Here is a 17684-nt window from a genome sequence, read left to right as displayed (position 1 = left end):
GACCTGTGGACTTCTAATCCTAGTGAGCACTACCTGTATCCTGTTTAATTATATTTCAACAAATCCTTATTCCTTTTGAAGTAGCTCAGCTGTCACTGTGATGCTCAGTGAGGTTACTGAAAGTGTCAGGGCAACAACAAGTGGACAGTCATATTCCTTCAATGCCAGAGGCAAAGCAAAATTAACTGCTCTGCTGAGTTTTGCAACCAGGGTTCATTGTTGGCGCAGAGGCAGATCTGCCCGGGAGAGGGCAGCGATGCACAGGCGCATGCTCCGGCAAGGGGTGCTGGTGGCTTGCATAAATACAGACTTTTAATAGCTATCTCCTGCACATACAGCTGAACTATTCTTCTTCTAACTTAGTTTATTCTAAATGTGAAGTGTTTAATGCTAGATAAACAAGTGCAATACCACTGGATGGAAGTGCGAGGCTTCTTTGACCCTTTCCAGTTCAGGGGTGAAAGCGTTCAGTGTTGTCACTTTTCTCTTTGCTTCCACATCAGCAAGGAGGGAGCAGTGTCCTTCTGAGGGGGTTTTGGGTGCTGTCAGGCCAGCATCAACATAACTGGGAGCCTTTAGCCTGCTCTTCACCAGAATAGCCATGGTTGGGAAATTACAATATATCGGATAGAAAGGACCATACAGACAGATGGATATTAGATACAACACAGAATAATCACTCAAATGCAAGTCACAGTAGGGGGATTTCAGTAGGATATTGCAGCCAGAAACATTCTCCCTGTTACTGGGAAGCTGGTGAAACCATGGACTGCAGCAAAACAGGCCACAGAAGGCCAAGAAATGAGAGTGGGACCAAGACAAGGAGAAAGATGGACTTGGAGCAAAGGCAGGCAGGGAATGTTCATAGGCAGGGAGAGCAGAGCAAATATATGTCAGGAAATGACAGCACTGAACATTCAGCTGCATCCCTTAAGGCTGCTTATAACTCCATAACATAGGGAGGCTGAACACAGTGCTGGTGATCCCTGTCCTTGGATTGTTTGAATACAGAAGCCACATCAGAGTGGTCGGGAGATGAGTTCATGAGCAGCTCCATTTCTTGGACCCTATCAGTGTAGAGTTGAAGTGTTCTTAAATGTATCCTCACAGCAGCATTCCCCTTTCTGAACAGGGAGATGGAGATATGGAGATAGAAGCAGCTTGCCTAAACTCACACAGGAAGCCCATGGCATGTCTGAGAAGTAAAGGCAGAAAGTGACCACCCTAATCTGTCCTTCCTGTCTTTAAACCTTTCCAAATGGTGTTGTGCAGACAGGCAAAAATGTCACACAATTGCTGCTGTCCCCCCGTTTTTGTGGGGGCTTGGTCTACCTGGCTGCTGAGTGAGTGAGTACTTCTCCCCTGTATGGCTCTTGTGGGCCAGGAGAATGGCCAGCAGGAATGAAGACCAGAGGGCAGGTGCAGCAAGTGCCAGTTGGGGGCATTAGAGGGAAAAGTTTTTGCTAAGCTGGCAAAACAAGACCTGTTTTGTAGAGGAAGAAAAGCTGAAAGGATACGAAGACAAAGCAGGGAAGTTACATTGAACGAAACCGGGATGTGCTTGCAGAGATTAATAGCTGCTTCCTGTCCCATATTTCAGTATGTCTTCTGCTTGCAGTAGTTTGCAAACATATACAAGTTATTTTCTGAAAAGGCATTTTTTACTTCTCCTTACTCCTGTTCATTTTTCCCTGGGTTTCAAGGCACAGGTGCAATTGAAAAAAAAAAAAAGGCTCAAATCTATATTAAAGAGTTCAAACACAATTCAGGGCACAATCCAAAACTGCACAGCCAATGCAGACCTGTTGATTGTTTTAGTGAGATTCAGATCAGATCTCGGTTGGATAGCTTAATTAAAGTGTGACAGCATAACAGCAGTACAGTGAAGTAGAGCAACCTGGAAGGAATCCACTTACATTCATTGTCTTTTAGCTTCAAATGCTAGCAGAATTCATACAAAATAAGAAGGGAAAACTGGCAAGGAGATATTCCTGTATTAAACTGTAGGTATTAAAGAGCAAATCTAAATAGAACTGGCTTGACTAGGTCCAATGTAGTCACTCCCTGCTCCCTGCAGGAACTGTACCTGAAGGAGAATAAATTGGACAAAGACTTGCTGATGAGTTGATGGTGCTTAGACTGAAGCTTTTGTTCCAAGACCTTACTTGCTGTATTCCCATCTCTTTCATACTAGATGCCTTACCTTCAACCGTACTTTTCTGGCTGAAGTTCCAAGAAATAGACCCATCAGCCTTTAATCCTCCATCCTATCTCTGTTGCTGCTGCAAGCTGTCCTCCCTTCTACTGAAGGACCATCTCATTTCAGCCTGCCACGTATAAGCTGCTCCCTGAGTTTTCCTTCATGCAGGGTCTCAAAACTTCTCTTTCTCATGGCAAATCTCTTTGTCTGCCTTGGCCATCCCTCCTTTCCCATGCTGCAATTGCTTTTTCTGTGGTACCCATATCTTCTAAGCCATAAACAACCTTTTTTTTTTTTTTTTTAAACCTCTCCATTCATTTCCTCTTGCTTTGGGTATCAATGAGATCTCAGTTCTCCCTTCTGAGTTGCTATTTTGTTTTTATTCAAATATTGTCTTCATTTGCAACAAAGCTGATTGTATTATCTGCTACTGGCAAAGAAGGATGACATTTAAAGACACTTATAAAGCAAAACTCATACTAATCAGAGGCCAGGTCCTGTGTTCCTAGTAACCCATTGCTCTATGTATCAGTGTATTAACTCTCTCATTCAGATGGCAAAATCCATTGGCAAAGGCAGTTCCTCTGTATGCGTTTAATGATTATTCTTCTAAAAAGAAAAAGAGAATAAGAACAGAAACTGACATGAACATGAAGAATGAAATGCTGAAAATAGGACTGATTTTCTGTTTCAGGAGTGTGATCCTCCAGATATTTCAAAAGAGAGAGGAGGAATACAACTGATCTCACAACACTGCAATAACACTCTGGAGAAAGAACTACATCCACTTCCTGGCTCTGCAATGGCAAGAATGACCTCAGGTATTGTTATTTAATTTCCCCTTAGCGCTCTGTGTGTAAAGGGTGATTGCTGTCTCCTTGACTTGCAAGGTTGTTCTGAGATGTTTTGATCCTGCAGAGATGAGTCAGAGGAGCACTTATGAAAAGTTTCTTTTGTTATAAGACATACAGTTACTGGTGAAATGTTGAAAGGAAAAGGCCAAAATCTTGAAAAGTTCAGAAGTATGAAGCCCTCAGGAAACAAGGGTGAAATCCTGTACAGAGTCTATTTCTTCAAACCAGAGTCTTGTGATTTAAGCAGTGAGGAGTTTCTATGTGTCTTTCTTCCTCTGTTTGTAATAAACCTTTAGCACCAGGACATTTGCCTAAAAGTGAAGAAGGCTGCATGGGTGCCGGTACAGAGAAGTTAGTCATTCCACACCTCAGCTGAGTAAAACCATCTCTTGTAACAAAAGAGGCAGCACTGATGCTGGGTGGCTCACCAGTGTGTAGTTCTTGAGAGTGCTGACATGCACCTGTACAGGTGCGCAAGCATGCAGGCACTGCTTTGTCTCTGCAATCCATGGGCCGGTTGTATGGTACAGCCCTCCATTAGGGGTGCGTCAGTTGGAGGTGAGGTAGAATAACACAATGTCCAGGGCTTGGCTTCAGTAAAAGACCCACACAAACTTGGGGGGGCAATTTCCTTTTATTGTTGTTCTTTAGTTTCCTCATTGGCTAAAAATGAGTCTAGTAGTTCTCAATCTTGTATCCACAACATCTTGCACACTGTAGTTGAAAAAGGCTATATCACTCATTATTCATATATGTGTGTATCATTAGCGTTCACTGAATGCTGTCTTTTGCAGAGATATCCTGCGAACTCTTGTCCACATTTTACTGTTAAGTGACCAGCAGGCATCTGACCTTGTAATGTTGCAAACTGCTCAGAAGCTGGCCCCTTACAACTGGTGTTTGAAGATGGGGACAGACTAGGAGCCCTCTGAAGAATTTTAGCTGCATGATCCTGAAAGTGGCTCTGAAGGATCTTGGGATGGAAGTTCATGCTGGCTTTTGCCTCAGTTCATCTCTCCATCACCAGAAAAGTGCCCACAGCCAGAAGGTAGGAGGCATTGGCCTGTGCTAGATCCCAGCCTGCCTTCTCCAGTGATGTGGGGAGGGGAGGCTGCTCCGGTTCTGCCTTCCCAGTAGCATCTCCCAGTCACAGCTGCTGGATAATGGACAGCAACCCCAGGTTTTGCTGCGAGAACTTAATCTGCACTGCCATCCCTCATTACTGCCACTCAGTGCTGTCGTGTCCAGCCATGAAGGGTCACAAGATGACATGAGAGAGGTCGGGCGGGGGGTGTATAAAAGGGCCTGGCAAGCACTGGGAAATATGGAAAGGCTAAAAAGAGAACAGCTACCCAAGCGATGCTCCCAGCGGCTCGGTGGGGATGGGGCTGAAAGCGGCTGGGTTCACACTAAGTTTTCCCGAAGGTCACTCTGCAATGTGGTAACTCCCAGCTCGGCTGTCAGTGCCCATAAAGGCAGCTCTCCTCACAGTGCTGGGGTGGGGAAGGGAAGGAGGTTTGTTTAGAAGCATTAGCGTGCCCCTCCCCCAGCCCCATTAGTGGCCCTTATTAAACCAACACAGACAAAGAGCAAAGATGCCCTCGTTAATGGAGAGTCTCCGATAATTACTCTGCTCTGCCGCTTCTTTTGGGGCCTGAATGGCCTTTGAATAATGTTTCTCTTGCTGTGGTTGCAGACAATACCCTCGCAGACTGCTTTAAGCGGTGCCAATCCCATTAGCAGAAGAATAGCAGAGCTTTCTGGTTGCGTGGGTGTGTGTGCTCACGGGGAGGGCAGCGAGCTTGCAGTGGGAACAAGGGCCACGCTGCCCACTGCTTCGCTTGCCTCTCTTGCCCTCCGCGGCCCAAGAAAGCAAAGCAGGGAAGTGCTGGGCGAAGCTCCATCTCAGAAACAATCTCCCTATTTAAGCAGCGCCTGAGCCAGGGGGCTTGCAAGAGCCATGTTGCCCCTCACGGCACAAGTGTGGAGACAGGCATGTCTGCTCACCAAAAGGAAAGGGAAGAGCTGGGAGGCAGAAACCCCACAGGACAAAGGAAGAGGAGTGCCTGCTCCAGCTTTTCTGCATGTTCCCCAGGCGCAGGTCTCCTCTCGCACCCACACAAGACACCAAAGGAGACGGAGGCCCAGAAGTCTCCGAAATCAGAATCAGGCTGTGTTGCTGCTTTACTGTACAGAGGAAACGAGGTGACAATCACCCCTCTGCATCCAGTTGATTACAGAGCATGAAAATGGCTATACCACGCAATTTTGGGAGGCTTAATTTTGTGCTACACACCCCAAGCAGGAAGCTAATTAGTGTGTTCAATAGGTAGCTATCAACCAAACTTGGAGGAGTTGGAATAACTCTACCTGAGCCTTTCTCTTTGATCTCCCCTTCTGCATGATAAGTGAAAATAATGTATAGCTGGGCTGGCTGCGGTGTTTAATTTAATCATCTGATGATATTTATTTTCACAAACGTGAACTCAAGGAACAATTATCGGAAAGGTTTCATCTTGTGCTGAACGTGCCAGTTAACGGCCTTTCTGCGAGGTAATAGCTTCTATGTTGGGAGTCAGTAATTAAAATGTGTGAAAAAAGGCCCCTTCTTCAGAGGCAGTGGGGAAAGACAGTGGGTCTAACACTCAGCTGGTGTGAACTGGCAAGTCTGTCAATGGCCACAATAAATGGGCATTGCTCCTTCCACATTATGCCAGTGAAGGATGTGTCCAAAGGGTTCTTGAGAGTTTCGCAGTTTAAGAAAAAGACGTTTGGATTCTTATCAACAGGAGCCAAACTCAGGAATACATGGTACAACGATCTGGTCTTTGGAAGATGATTCTGTAGTACTCATGGGAGATGTTCAGATCTAAAGAGGAGCACTCAGTCCTGCAAGCTCTCCCACAAGGAAAGCAGCCAAGTTAAGTTTCTAGTGTTAACCGATAGGACTGTTTTCTCCTTCTTTTGGTGTTAAGTCTCTAGACTTCCAGAGCCATAATCTAAAAGCTAAAATGCTGGCATTTAAGACATTCCAAGTAGAAGGAAGATGGCTTCTTTTACGTCTTCATTGTGTTGACATCTAGGGCACCATTTGTTTACTCATACAGTTAACCACCAAGTGGCTCTATGCACTCTGTTCTGTTTTGGGCCATATGTTGATGAGCAAGGAGGACAAAGCTGGCTGCCAAGCTGTGTGGAAAGTTCTGTTGGATAGTCACCACCATCTCTAACCAGTATAGCCTGCCTGAAAGAGCTCATGATTTCATGTTGGAGGACAGTGATATGCTTAAACAACGAAAATTGCAAAATCTAGAACTTGCATTCTTAAATATATATATAGTAATAACAACAAAAATTTTTCAAGGTTCATATTTCTTCAGAATTAGAGCGTGTTATCCTGCAGCTTTGAGGGATAAGGTTGGTCATTTATTCTTTTCCACTGGCACACAGACTGCAAGAAGAGAAATCTCTACTAGACTAGAGGAAGAAAATGTAGAATCACCTGTTCTCAGATTCAGTTGTAAGCTGTGATAGAGGGTTATGTGATGGATCACAGATATAAACATGTGATTTAGACAGGGGATGGAATCTCCTCCTGTCAATAAAATGGTGACAATTGTTTATAATGTGCTTCTCAAACAGAATGGAAAATTTAAAACTTGAACCCAAACTGTTCCCTAGCAGCCAGTGTAAGAAAGGTGCATGTTAACTGCATTTTGCCTAGGAAATGGAAAGTGTTACCCCTGCCAGTACCTTTGCAAAGGGTTTCCAGCAGATAAGAACAGTTAGGAATATCTAGAGCTGAGAAAAGTGTTCTTTAGGGGGCTGAGGACAACATTAAGAGACCAGTATCGGCCTCTTTCATTATGTGTTCCCCTTCTTTCTTGGGGGAACACAGTGTTTCCTACAGACCCCCACAGCGCACAAGGCAATGCTGCGAGGATGTGGGGGCCGTTGGTGCTGGTTGGCCCCAGGGAAGTGTCTGTCAGGGCACAGAGCCCTGGCGGGAGGTGCCTTTCCCATCTCCTGCACTGCAAAGTGCTGAGGATTGCACAATGCATACCAGGGCAATGCCTGGATGCATTTAGCAAATGGGGTCCCAAGAGGTCCCATGGGACATGCTTGGGCTGTAGGAAAGGGGGGGGGCAGGAATAGTGCCTGACTGCACTGAATGCCTGGGACTTGGCTGCCAAGACAACTGGGATTGTTTTGGGTTCGTGGCACATGGTTACTGTCCTTCCAGATTTATGGCTGCTAAGTGTCTCTGGGAGTCTGTTTTTCAGCAGAAGGGTGATTGTTCTTGAACAAGGCCTCTCTGCTGTCCTCCCCTAAAAAGAAATGACATCTATGCCCTTCTGCAGCCTGAAATCCCTTTTCCACCATAGGCGGAAAATGATATGTGGGCCACTTCCCACAAAACTGAGTGTAATGTTAAACACGGGCAATTTCTCTTCAACACAGCAGTGATATCAGAACCAAGGGAGGGATGGGGTTTTATAGTTCTCTTTGAACTGCCTACCTGCTCGCCTCCCCTGACGTTTGTGTCCCCACAGGTGACGGACCAGTGTGCCCTGTATGTCCCATGGGAATATGCTGGGCCTGGAAGGGGAGCTCATAGTTCATAGTCGGCAGAGGCAAAGTTCTGAAGCATCATCAGACCTGGGAGACCTAGAGAGCTTCTTTCCCAGTGAGGACCCCAAAAGATAAATGTCTCAGTACCATTTGAGAAAAGGCTGAATGGTGATAAATAACACGGCAGGTGATGATACTGCCTCGTCCTGTGAGGGATCACAGTGCATACAGTTGAATTAGAATAAAAAGATCCATCTTTGACTGTTAGCCAGTGAAGAAGCCATTCATCTTTAGGAGCAGGACTTGAAATATGTGGTGCTCTAGCAATATATTATTTGTAAAGGCCAAGATTAATTCATTTTCAGTCAGATAAACTGGGGGTTTTTTTATGCCAAAGGCTCTCATTCATTCTCGCTCTCGCTAACATGAGATAACCCCTACGAACACAACTTTGTTAATTGTACCAGTCATATTTTCAGTATATACTAAATTGTTGGGGTGTGAGGAAGAGAAGAAAACTACTGATGGAAGCTAACCTAACACCTGCCTTTTGCTGTGGATTGTGAATCCTCTTTATGGACTCAGTTCAGCACCATGTTTTTGTGCAGTTACATTTCAGCACTAACCTTGTCTCTGCTGCTCAGTGCAGCGCGGCTGGCTCCCCTGGGACGCACAGTCAGTGAAACAGCACAGTGCCCGTGATTTTAGATGTGTACACAGTGCTACTCAGAATTGGTCTGCATACACCGGCCACCAAAATTCAGGTACACCCCTAATCAGCACATGGGTATTTCTTGCTGTGACATTATTTTTGCAAAACATGCATTTTTAGGTGGGGCGCCATGCTACATACCAATGAAATAAGTGATTTCTAATTGTCTTGTAACTTTTTGTTTTCTTTTGGTAACAGGTTGTGCCAGACATCTTTTTGCTGCCCTGTGGCGATATGAATTCACACACCTTGCTGGTCTCTGCAGCCTTCGCACCTCAGTAAGTGTGGTCTCACTTGGGATTTTTAAAAATCCGTTTAGTGTTTTGCATTTTCCATCTCTCCTGAAGTCAAGTAGTACCTCCCTGAGAATCTCAGCTGCTTTACGCATGGAAAGGCGCAATTTTACTCCCTGCGTTTCTATAGGAAAACCTGAAGGTTTTTCTGTTATTTTTGGAAGGAGCAATAAGAAGCTGGCGGGTTGCTGGGACACGCGGTGACCGCCGAGCCGCTCTCCCGCCGTTACTAGCGCCGGCGCAAGGCCGGAGGGGGACCCGGGGCTGCCGGCGCCGCCCGGGCACTTCTGCCCCGGCCTCCCCGAGCGCCGGGGCTCCCGGCTGGGCGGGCGGCGGCGGCAGGAACCTTGGTGCCGCGGAGCCGTTTCCCGCGGCGGCCGGGACGGCTTTGCGGCAGGACGCGGCCCCGCCGCCCGGCAGCACCGCGGCGGCGAGGAGGGGCCGTGCCGCGCCGTGCCGTGCCTGCGCGCCGGCGGCTCCGCTCCGCGCCGGGCCGGGGCGAGCGCGGGGAGCCCCTCCTCGGAGCACAGGCAGAGCGCGGCCCCCGGCGGCAGGTAAATACTCCCTTTGGTCTGTGGTCGGTGCGGGGCTTGAAGGGTCGGTGAGGTTCCCCGGCCCCTCCGGGGCTGGCTGCCGGGCCGGGCTTCCCGCAGCCTTCGCCGTGCTGCCTGCCCGCCGAGCGCGTATGCGGGCGGTGTGCGAGGGCCCGGGCGCGTCTGTGTTTGCATTTATAGCACAAACACGTCTGTAGTCATGTGCCCATCTGGAAAGACACGTTCCCGTGCGCATAGAAAGGCCCTCTGCTTTAGTTTTCCCCCATCCGTAGCCGCTCACGGTCTCAGCAGGAATTTGGGTAGCTCCTCGTCGGTAGAATCAAACTCCAGTATGTGTAGGCACAGTGTGCACGCATCACTCTCTATTTTAATAGCCTAGAGTATGACATAATGTCGTGGTCTACTTACATTGCAGTAAAATTGCTTCTTTTATGGAGCAAGCACCCAAAGACAGCCAGTGGAATTAAACCTTCTGGAATCAAATAGGCCTGACAAGAGAGTATCTGCTATGTGGGAATGTGTGCTAGCTGGAGTATCAGCAGAAATGCTACGGTCACTGGCATTGCAAGGTAAGATAAGGGAAGAAACTCAAGATTAGGCTTGTGTAAGGAATCATGACTTGCTCCTGATCTGTTTTCTGTTCTGCAAATATGAACTTATGGCCCTGATCCTGCAAATATTTACAGACAAATCTAATTTTAGGCACTGAATAATCCCACTAAGTGACTACAAAAAGTCACAATATGTAAGAATAAGAAAGCATCTGAATCTTAGTAGGAGAAATGCCCGTACACCTTAAGCAACAGTAGTTTTCATCTTGCCACTTTCAAGGCTTATTTATCCAAAATTAGTGAATTAAATTTGGGATTAAAAAAAATCAGAAATCTAAAATGTGAAACAGGGCACTATGTAGTGGCATGAAGGATCTTCTCAGTCTACAGTAGCTAGAGATGACATTCCTGCAGAACCTTACCAGACTGAAGTCATGTTAAGTGTTAACATTTCAATTTTGTCAAATGTTTTGAGGTTTCTGCTGTGCTTCTGCTAAGATCTTTTGTAATAAAGTTATAGTTCAGTTTAGAAAACAGCAAGTGTTTGTGCCGAGTAGTCACACGGCTCTGTAGCGGTACGTGTGGTTACAACCAGCCTACGTGGTTAGCTGTCATGGCAGGGCTGCCAGGACCTGAGGGTTTGGGTTGCTGTGGTAGTTTGCCAAACTTTGGATTATTGCTTCCTTTCCTTTCCCCTGCCCCTCTTCCCCTGATAATTAATGTGCCAAACCACTGCGGTCCTGGCTCTTTGAAAGACAAGAGGAGGACTTAGCTTGAGGTTCAAAATGAGTTTGTTATTAAACACTGTATTTCCATCAGCGTCAGCATTCAACCACTAACAGTTAGAGGAAATCCAGGTCTCACTGTAGAAAGGCTTGTACTGTCCCAGCTGAGCTCCTTGGGTACCACAGTTAGAGAGAGGGGTTGGCTACAGTCACAGATCAGGGCTCCTCAGAAAGCTGTGTGCTGGACAGATTTGGAAGTCAAGTATGTTTTCTTATGGTCATACCATGATCTCAGGGAAGAAATGTCTCCCATGTTCTTGTGGCAGTTGCTGTGTTTCTTACCCTCCTTCTGACTTCTGGGGCAATGGCAGCTGTTATTCCCAGCTGTGGGGTTATACTGGGCTGTGCTGGAGCCTGGTCATTGCTTCCTGCTTGGTGTCCCTCAAAGAAACTACCGTGCAGAGCTAAGTAAAAATTAATTGTGTAGTCTGGCACAGATGGTAAAGGATTCACCTATTATATTGCTATTTATACCAGCTAGTGCTTCATCTAGAAAGGTCCCAAAGTATCTTCTGAGTCCTAGTTATAAGGAGATAAACGTCTTCATCTGGCAGCCTCTCTTCTGTATGTCCTTTGTTGCTTAAATGCAGCCACCTTGGCATGCAGCAGGACATTGCTGCTCACAACAGCTGAAAGCTTAGCAGCCTGATTTCCAGCAGTCTCCGTAAATGAGTTCTGGAGGAGCAACATCCTCAAGAACAAAATGTGCATTTTATTTCTGTTCAGAACTCACAGGGATAAACTGAAAATGTCTTCATTTCTGATCTCCTTAACAAAAAAAAAAAAAAAAAAAGCTTTTAAGGGCTGTCTTTTCCCTTCAGCATAGTTCTAGAAAGTGTGGAGCCAGAAGATACTTGTAACATTTCTGTTTGCATTAACCAGGAATGTTTATTTAAAAAAGAAGCTTTCTATCACTTGACATATACAAAGTTCCCGTACATCCTAGCAGGAGACAAGCTGGTATATCATGGCAGATACAATTAGAAATGTTAGACTGAGTCATGTTTGTTTTTGTTTCTTGAATGTCCAGTTCAATCATGTTTCCTCATGTACTGGAGGAGGTTTGTATTGCCCCTCTCTGATACCCTGTTCCCTGACTGTCTCTGTACTCTTTATGCTGAGCTCAGGCTGTTTTGTGGTGTCTGTCTGCCTGGCAGAACAGGCAGGAGTTCTTGTAGTCAAGGGCAGCATGTAAAATGCGAGTTATACCACTTTAAACAAACCTGTACACACAAAGCAAATGAACCCAAACATAGAAATCATTCACCCTCCCTTGAGTTGTTATTTGGGACTACAGGTGTATTTAAGACCACATATCTGTGCCTTAGGCCAAATCACGGCACTGCTTCATTCCGTTTGTCCGCATGGATTTTGTGCCTGAAGTGTGGGTGGGTTTGAGGTGTTTGCATCCAGCTGATCTACGGGGCGGTGCTAGAACTTGGAAGAGCCTCTTTTCCCTATGCCTGACATCCTTCCGTGTGAGGTCAGCCAGCCAACAGGCAGAGCGCACAAGGGGGTACTCTGGATTTTACTCCGATGTGAGCTATGAAGGTGCCCACGTGCTGATGGGTTTGGCTGGCCTGCAGCCTGGGCTGTGTGTTACCATCAGCTAACTCTCCTCCGGTCATTCGGCTTTGCATTCTGTTCCTTTCCTTGCCAAGAGTCCTTCATCTTTTCTGGAGTCCCAGCCCAGCTACTGAGATTTCAAATGGTTACTCATCCACGGGAAGTGATACAGCCCCTCATTACTTGGTGGCGCTCCCCAGCCAGGAGGGATGTGCGTCAGATGGCTGCAAGGCAAAGGAGTCAGTGATAAAGATCTCCGGAGAGCTGTACAGCAGTCAGTCTCCAGAAAAGAAAAGCTTTCTGCGGTCTGTCTTCCTCTGCTGCTGCGTCCTCCTCACCCTCCGGACCCGCTTTGTTCTGGTGCAGCAGGCTGTTGTTCAGCTTAGAGTTTCTTGCATTTTAATTACTGTTTCCGAAGTGCAGTTCAAATTAAAGATAATGTATACTATAAGCACTATTTATTATTCATTACCTTGCGCTCATCACTGGATGAGCTGTTCTGTAGCTGTGATGTGTTAGTTCCCCATGCAGGGAGGATGCCTGGGGAGCTTCCTTGTTAAAGGCACTGGGTCAGATCAGCAGCTGCAGAAAATCTATGCTTTCACAGTGAGACTCATGTATCCTCGTTAAGGGTCTGCTTCCCCTCAGAATATAGCACTCTACTTCTTCCCTGGTTTCACCTCTTTCTTCATTTCATCTTTTCTATGTTGGTTATTTTTTCTTTTGTTTTCTGTAGTGTGGAAGATTAGGCACCAAGTTAATTGCAGCTGTTCCTGCTCTTTGCTTCTCCCTTGGTCTAGCAGACAGGATGTGGGAGCTCTTCATCACTGATAAATGTTGGCAGTCAATTTCATCCTTAAGGGCAATGAGACTATAACAAACAGATGGGTTTGCAACGTGGAAATGGTTATGCTTACATTCAGTTATCCTCTCTAGCTCCTGGCCCTAAAGCAAGCACTCCTGACCAGAAACCCTCTTTCTCCAGGTTTTGTGAGCTTTTCCTGAATATTGTTAGTGGTTTTGTGCAGGAATATCAGTCAGAAGATATTTATTTATGTGAAGCACTTCAAAATTGGGATTGTCTGAAAATTTTAGGCAATTAATTTCTCAATTGTGGGTTGGAGGAAGAGGCTTTTGAAGAGGGGCTTTAAAAATGTGATCTAAAGACAATTATCCAGGCTATGTTGAACCAACCATTGACTATCATATGGCAACCTCCTTGAAACTGTGATCCCCTGTTCCATATAAAAAGTTTCTTGTAGTTTTATCTTGTCTGTGAGGCACGGTAAATTTCATCCAGACATTTAAATGGTGAATCTAAGAAGCTTGTGTGCTGTGTTGCTCACTCAGTGTACACAGCAGTAGGTCACCTGGGGTTTTGGAATGGCTTGGGGAGAAGGCTTGCCTTGTGCCGAGAGAAAAAATACAGCCAGGATACAAGAAAATGTGATAGTTTGCACAGGGACAGTGTCCCAGCTGACACTCGCTCCCTGCAATTACCCCTTATGAAATTCCTAATTATCAGTTGCCTCTCCAAATTGAGTATGAGAGGCAAGCAGGAGTGCAGCTTTCAGTTGCTGCTCAGAGAACTAGCCACTGCCTGCATGGGATTTGTACCTGCTAGGATTATAGGTGTTTTGAACCAGGACTGCTTTTTGGTTACATATGGATGGCACACAGTACAGTGGATCTGACTGGGTATGTTGCATACTGAGGCTTCAACCACAGCAGCTATGACACTATGCTTCCTGTACAGCTAAGGGAAAGAGGGCTTGTGGCTGGGAAGAGACACCTAGGCGCCATCGTGCTTTGAAAGAGCTCGTGGTCAGAACAAGATGGAGAATGTTTGCTCAGTAGGCCTTGCTATACTGTAAATAAATAAAGCATCATCTGCCGACTAGTTACGGCAAGGGGATGCTGGAAGAAGGGCACTGTGCAATCCCTTGCATCGTGCTGCCACTGTCAATTTTTCAACTTTTTCTGCAAGCATTCTTGTGCCAGAGATGTATAGAAGTGTATAGGCAATGGTAAAGGCTTTGTGTGTGACAGCCATGTGTGCATCCTCATTCTCTCTTCTACCAATTCAGATGTGTTCACCTGACAAATACAGCTCAACCTCTTAACTAAGAGGTAGCACCTAACTCTTGAGCTTTGTAGCTTTTTTTCAGAGATTCTGCACAGCAGAGCCTAGTTTCCAGGGACTGCCATTGACCTAAGTGTGTCCCATTTAGATTCTAGGCAGTACTTGGCTGATGGGACCCACAGAGCTATTCAGAAATCCTTGTAGCAGCAAAACCTGTAGGCTGTGATTGTTCAAGGTGCCACTGGAAGACATTCAGGTCACAGGCTGAGGTTGCTCAGACTGACAAGCAGAAAAGCTCATTAGGTACTAGCTGCTCCAGTCCTAGTGAATTGTGTTCAAAGAGGCCGTGCATCCACCTTTTCTTCAGATGACCTGTTGTTCAGACCAGGCTTGTCACTGCCTGTAAACTGGACTATAGTGGTTCAGGCCTGCAACATACCAGAAATAAAGGTTCCTGAGGCTGCTTGCATTTGCTCTGCTACCAAATTGTTACCCAATTGAAAGGATGTCTGTCTCTGTTTTCCTTGTTGGCATTGGAATTTCAGCCCACAGTTGCAATGCAGTGCAAGATAAGCAGAGCTGGTTCCTGCAGTGGGTTCCAGGGTGCTGAGAAGGGGCTAGGGCAAGCTCTCCAGTGGCTGAGGCACCCCTGCTCTCTGTTTGCATCCAGGTAACTTGTAAAACTCCTCTTGTGCTCTTGAGATAAAATTCTCAGAAACACCCAAATCTTTGCCAGGAATTTGAGTCTAAGAATCATTAGGAATCAATGAGACTTAGGGGACTTCTAACAGTATTACCCACCTTTTGCGATCTTTTGCTGGCTGGGAGCTCCCCTCATTTATGTATTTCCTCCTGAACACATTGCTTATGAAGATCATTGATTGTTCCTTTCTAATTCTCTCTCCAAATACAAGAGAAATACGGACTTCCCCTTTTATCTGTTGCGTATCACTCATTGTTTTATACGTCTCTATTACCTGTTCACTGAAGAGGAGGTCCTGTGAGCACCAAAACTGACAAGACTGCTTATCAAGTTGTGTGATGCCTCCTATTCCTCCTTCCTGCTTTCTCCCTCTGCTTCCCAGTGTTCTCAGATCCATCGCACACTAACCACTTGTGCTGTGGCTAATTTGGAGAGACCCATGTGGTAGCACTGGCCTTCTAGAAATGATAAGGGACTGAGTTTTGCCTGCTTCTCCCTCAGCAGGAGGGTGAGTTTGGGCCTGTTTCCTGTCCAGTGTTGAATGACAGTGCAAGAACTGCATCTTTCAGGACACTACTGCTCTGTCCCACCTACCTGAAATTACGTGTACCGCTCGAAGGAAGAATAACTGGCAGGTAGGATGGTGGCACAAACCTTGTTTCCTTAGGAAACCAAACTGAAAGGTGCTTCTTTTATATAAATATTTTGTATGGATTGGCAAGCTAAATGCATCTCTTTGGTCACTGGTTCCTAAACACATGCTGGCTCTAGTTTTTTTTTTCCTGCCTGACCTGGAATGAACAGTCCTGAACATAATGTGTAAGCTGGGGGTACACAGTGAGTGCCTGTTGTGGTGGTGTGTATCACCTGCAAGATTGCTTTCTACCCTTGCCTTTCCCTGCTTTTTAACGATTGCCACGCAATGCCTGGCTATTTTCCCTGGTCCGTGGGGATCCAGAAAAGCACATCAGGAAGGTAAATGATCTCTTCCAGTGTATGTTCCTTGGCATTTGTCGTCCATGATTTTTCTCTGCTGTCAGACTGTGCAGTCACCTAGTATGAGTCCTTGTGACTTCTCTAAGGGAAGAGAAGTAATCTTGACTAAACTGAACTTCTGTGTTTCACGTGGCATGACCAGCAATCCTTGCTGTTTACCTCAGCTGTATGAGCAATGTGGCCACTATAAACTTGTGCTAGTAAAGACTTTACTCATGTTGTAAGTGCATGTTAATGATCTGCTGCATGTTCATGGATGAAATATGTATCTGTGCTAGACAGGCATACAGAAAAACATGTTTTTCAGCTGCTGCAATCCCTGTGTCCAGCATTTTTTGCTAAGTACAATGCACCATGTTCCTTCATCTTTTTTTTTCAGTAAGACTAGTTCCCACGGGCCTGGATGAGCTGTTAGGTTTCTGCTTCCCATAACAAATCCCTGCTTGCTGTTGCCTATAGCTTTGGCAGTCTTTACTAGTTTGGGCTGATGCCTCTCTTTTCCTCTCCTATTCATTGCTGAATGCCTTTAGAAAATTTCAGGTGTTTCCAAGAAACAATACATAAGGCAATACATTTTATTGTAATTTAAAAAGAGTTCATCCTATCCTATTAATTGCCTTTTTTCCTCCTTCATGTGAAGGAAGTGATTTCCACTGCTTTACCTCCTGGAGGAGATTCTGATGGTGCTGTTTACTGCTATATCAAAGTTTGCTTTCATTTGGCACCAAATCCATGCAGAAGTCTGAATTAAAAATTTGTTGAGTGCCACTGTCAGAAAATGCCAAATTGTCTTTATGGAGGATATGTGACTGCAGAATCCCAGTGCATTACTGGCACAACTCTTTCTTTGATCTAAGGAGGTTCTTGGTGGTGTAGGAAGGGATGAGCCTGCCACCACTGAGGTCACCTTTCACATGTTTATTAAGCAGGGCAGACAGACAAGTTTGGAAGGTATGAGTGCTGCAATTTGTGAACCGTGTGATGCAGGGGACTGTCATCTTCTCATGACCTTGTGATTCAGCTTCTTACTGGGTACGAGGTCAGTTTGTAGTTCAGCATCACCACCTAGGCTGCATGACACTGGCTCCAGTCTCACAGGATCCAGAGAAACGTGCAGCCACATGAAGCCTCCAGCATTTAAAAATGAACATGTTAAATGTAAGTGTCAATTTTTTCCCCTTGCTTCCTACCTTTCCTAATGATTTAAAATAAAAAACAGAGCAACATTGCATCTGCTACCACTGAAATGCTTCAGTGGCATGTCACGAGCCCTTCTGGAGTGATGGCTGCTCCAGTGCCTTGAGTGAGAGCAAGGCTGTATTTTCTGCTGTATTCACCCCTGTGAAGTGGCATCTTTGTATGGGCCGGCCTGTAGCTTTCACTGTTGGCTTATGATTGTGTTAGTACTGGTTTTGTTCAAGTGAATGGCTATTGGAGTTTTGCAACTTCAAAATACCATTCTTGCTGTAAAGACATGCTATAGGAGGATATAGAGTAAGTGGCCAAGTTGCACCACATCATGTCCCTTAGCCTGTTCCTGGAGCTCCCAAGTTCTAAGGTGCCAGGGAGCAGAATGCTGTTCTGGGGTTGCTGGCAGGAATGAGCTTCAAGAGTGAACTCCGTGCTGCATTAAGCTGACAATACAGACGTGCCCAGGATGACTTCATTTCCCACTGCTGTCAACTGGCACAGTTGCACAGCTTTGCAAAGAGTCTGTTCCCATGCTGTTGCGATTTGAAGCTACTCCAGATCTGGTTTTTTTCAGCCCTCTGTTTGTGATTCTGGCTCTACCTTCAGTGTCTTACTCTACGTTTA

At 45.8% G+C, this 17684-nt stretch overlaps 1 protein-coding gene across 5 annotated transcripts in view; it reads left to right on the top strand.

Moving 5' to 3' along the window:
- The window catches only part of PLEKHM3 (pleckstrin homology domain containing M3), a 112303-nt gene that overhangs the window by 11363 nt on the left and 83256 nt on the right, over window positions 1-17684 (top strand). For 2 of the 5 annotated variants that reach the window (XM_054829064.1, XM_054829066.1), the window contains 3 exons: window positions 2895-3021; window positions 3849-4102; window positions 8537-8616. The gene's annotated coding sequence lies outside the window, so the exon portion shown is untranslated. Of the gene's footprint in view, window positions 1-2894; window positions 3022-3848; window positions 4103-8536; window positions 8617-8995; window positions 9186-9600; window positions 9755-17684 lie in introns of those variants that run through there. The other 3 variants (XM_054829063.1, XM_054829067.1, XM_054829065.1) reach the window with 3 other exon arrangements.

This window comes from Grus americana, chromosome 6 (genome assembly GCF_028858705.1).
Source record: "Grus americana isolate bGruAme1 chromosome 6, bGruAme1.mat, whole genome shotgun sequence".
In the NCBI taxonomy this organism is placed as follows: Eukaryota; Metazoa; Chordata; class Aves; order Gruiformes; family Gruidae; genus Grus; species Grus americana.
Note: the sequence above shows the minus strand (reverse complement) of the source record. Positions and strands in the feature narration are given on the sequence as shown.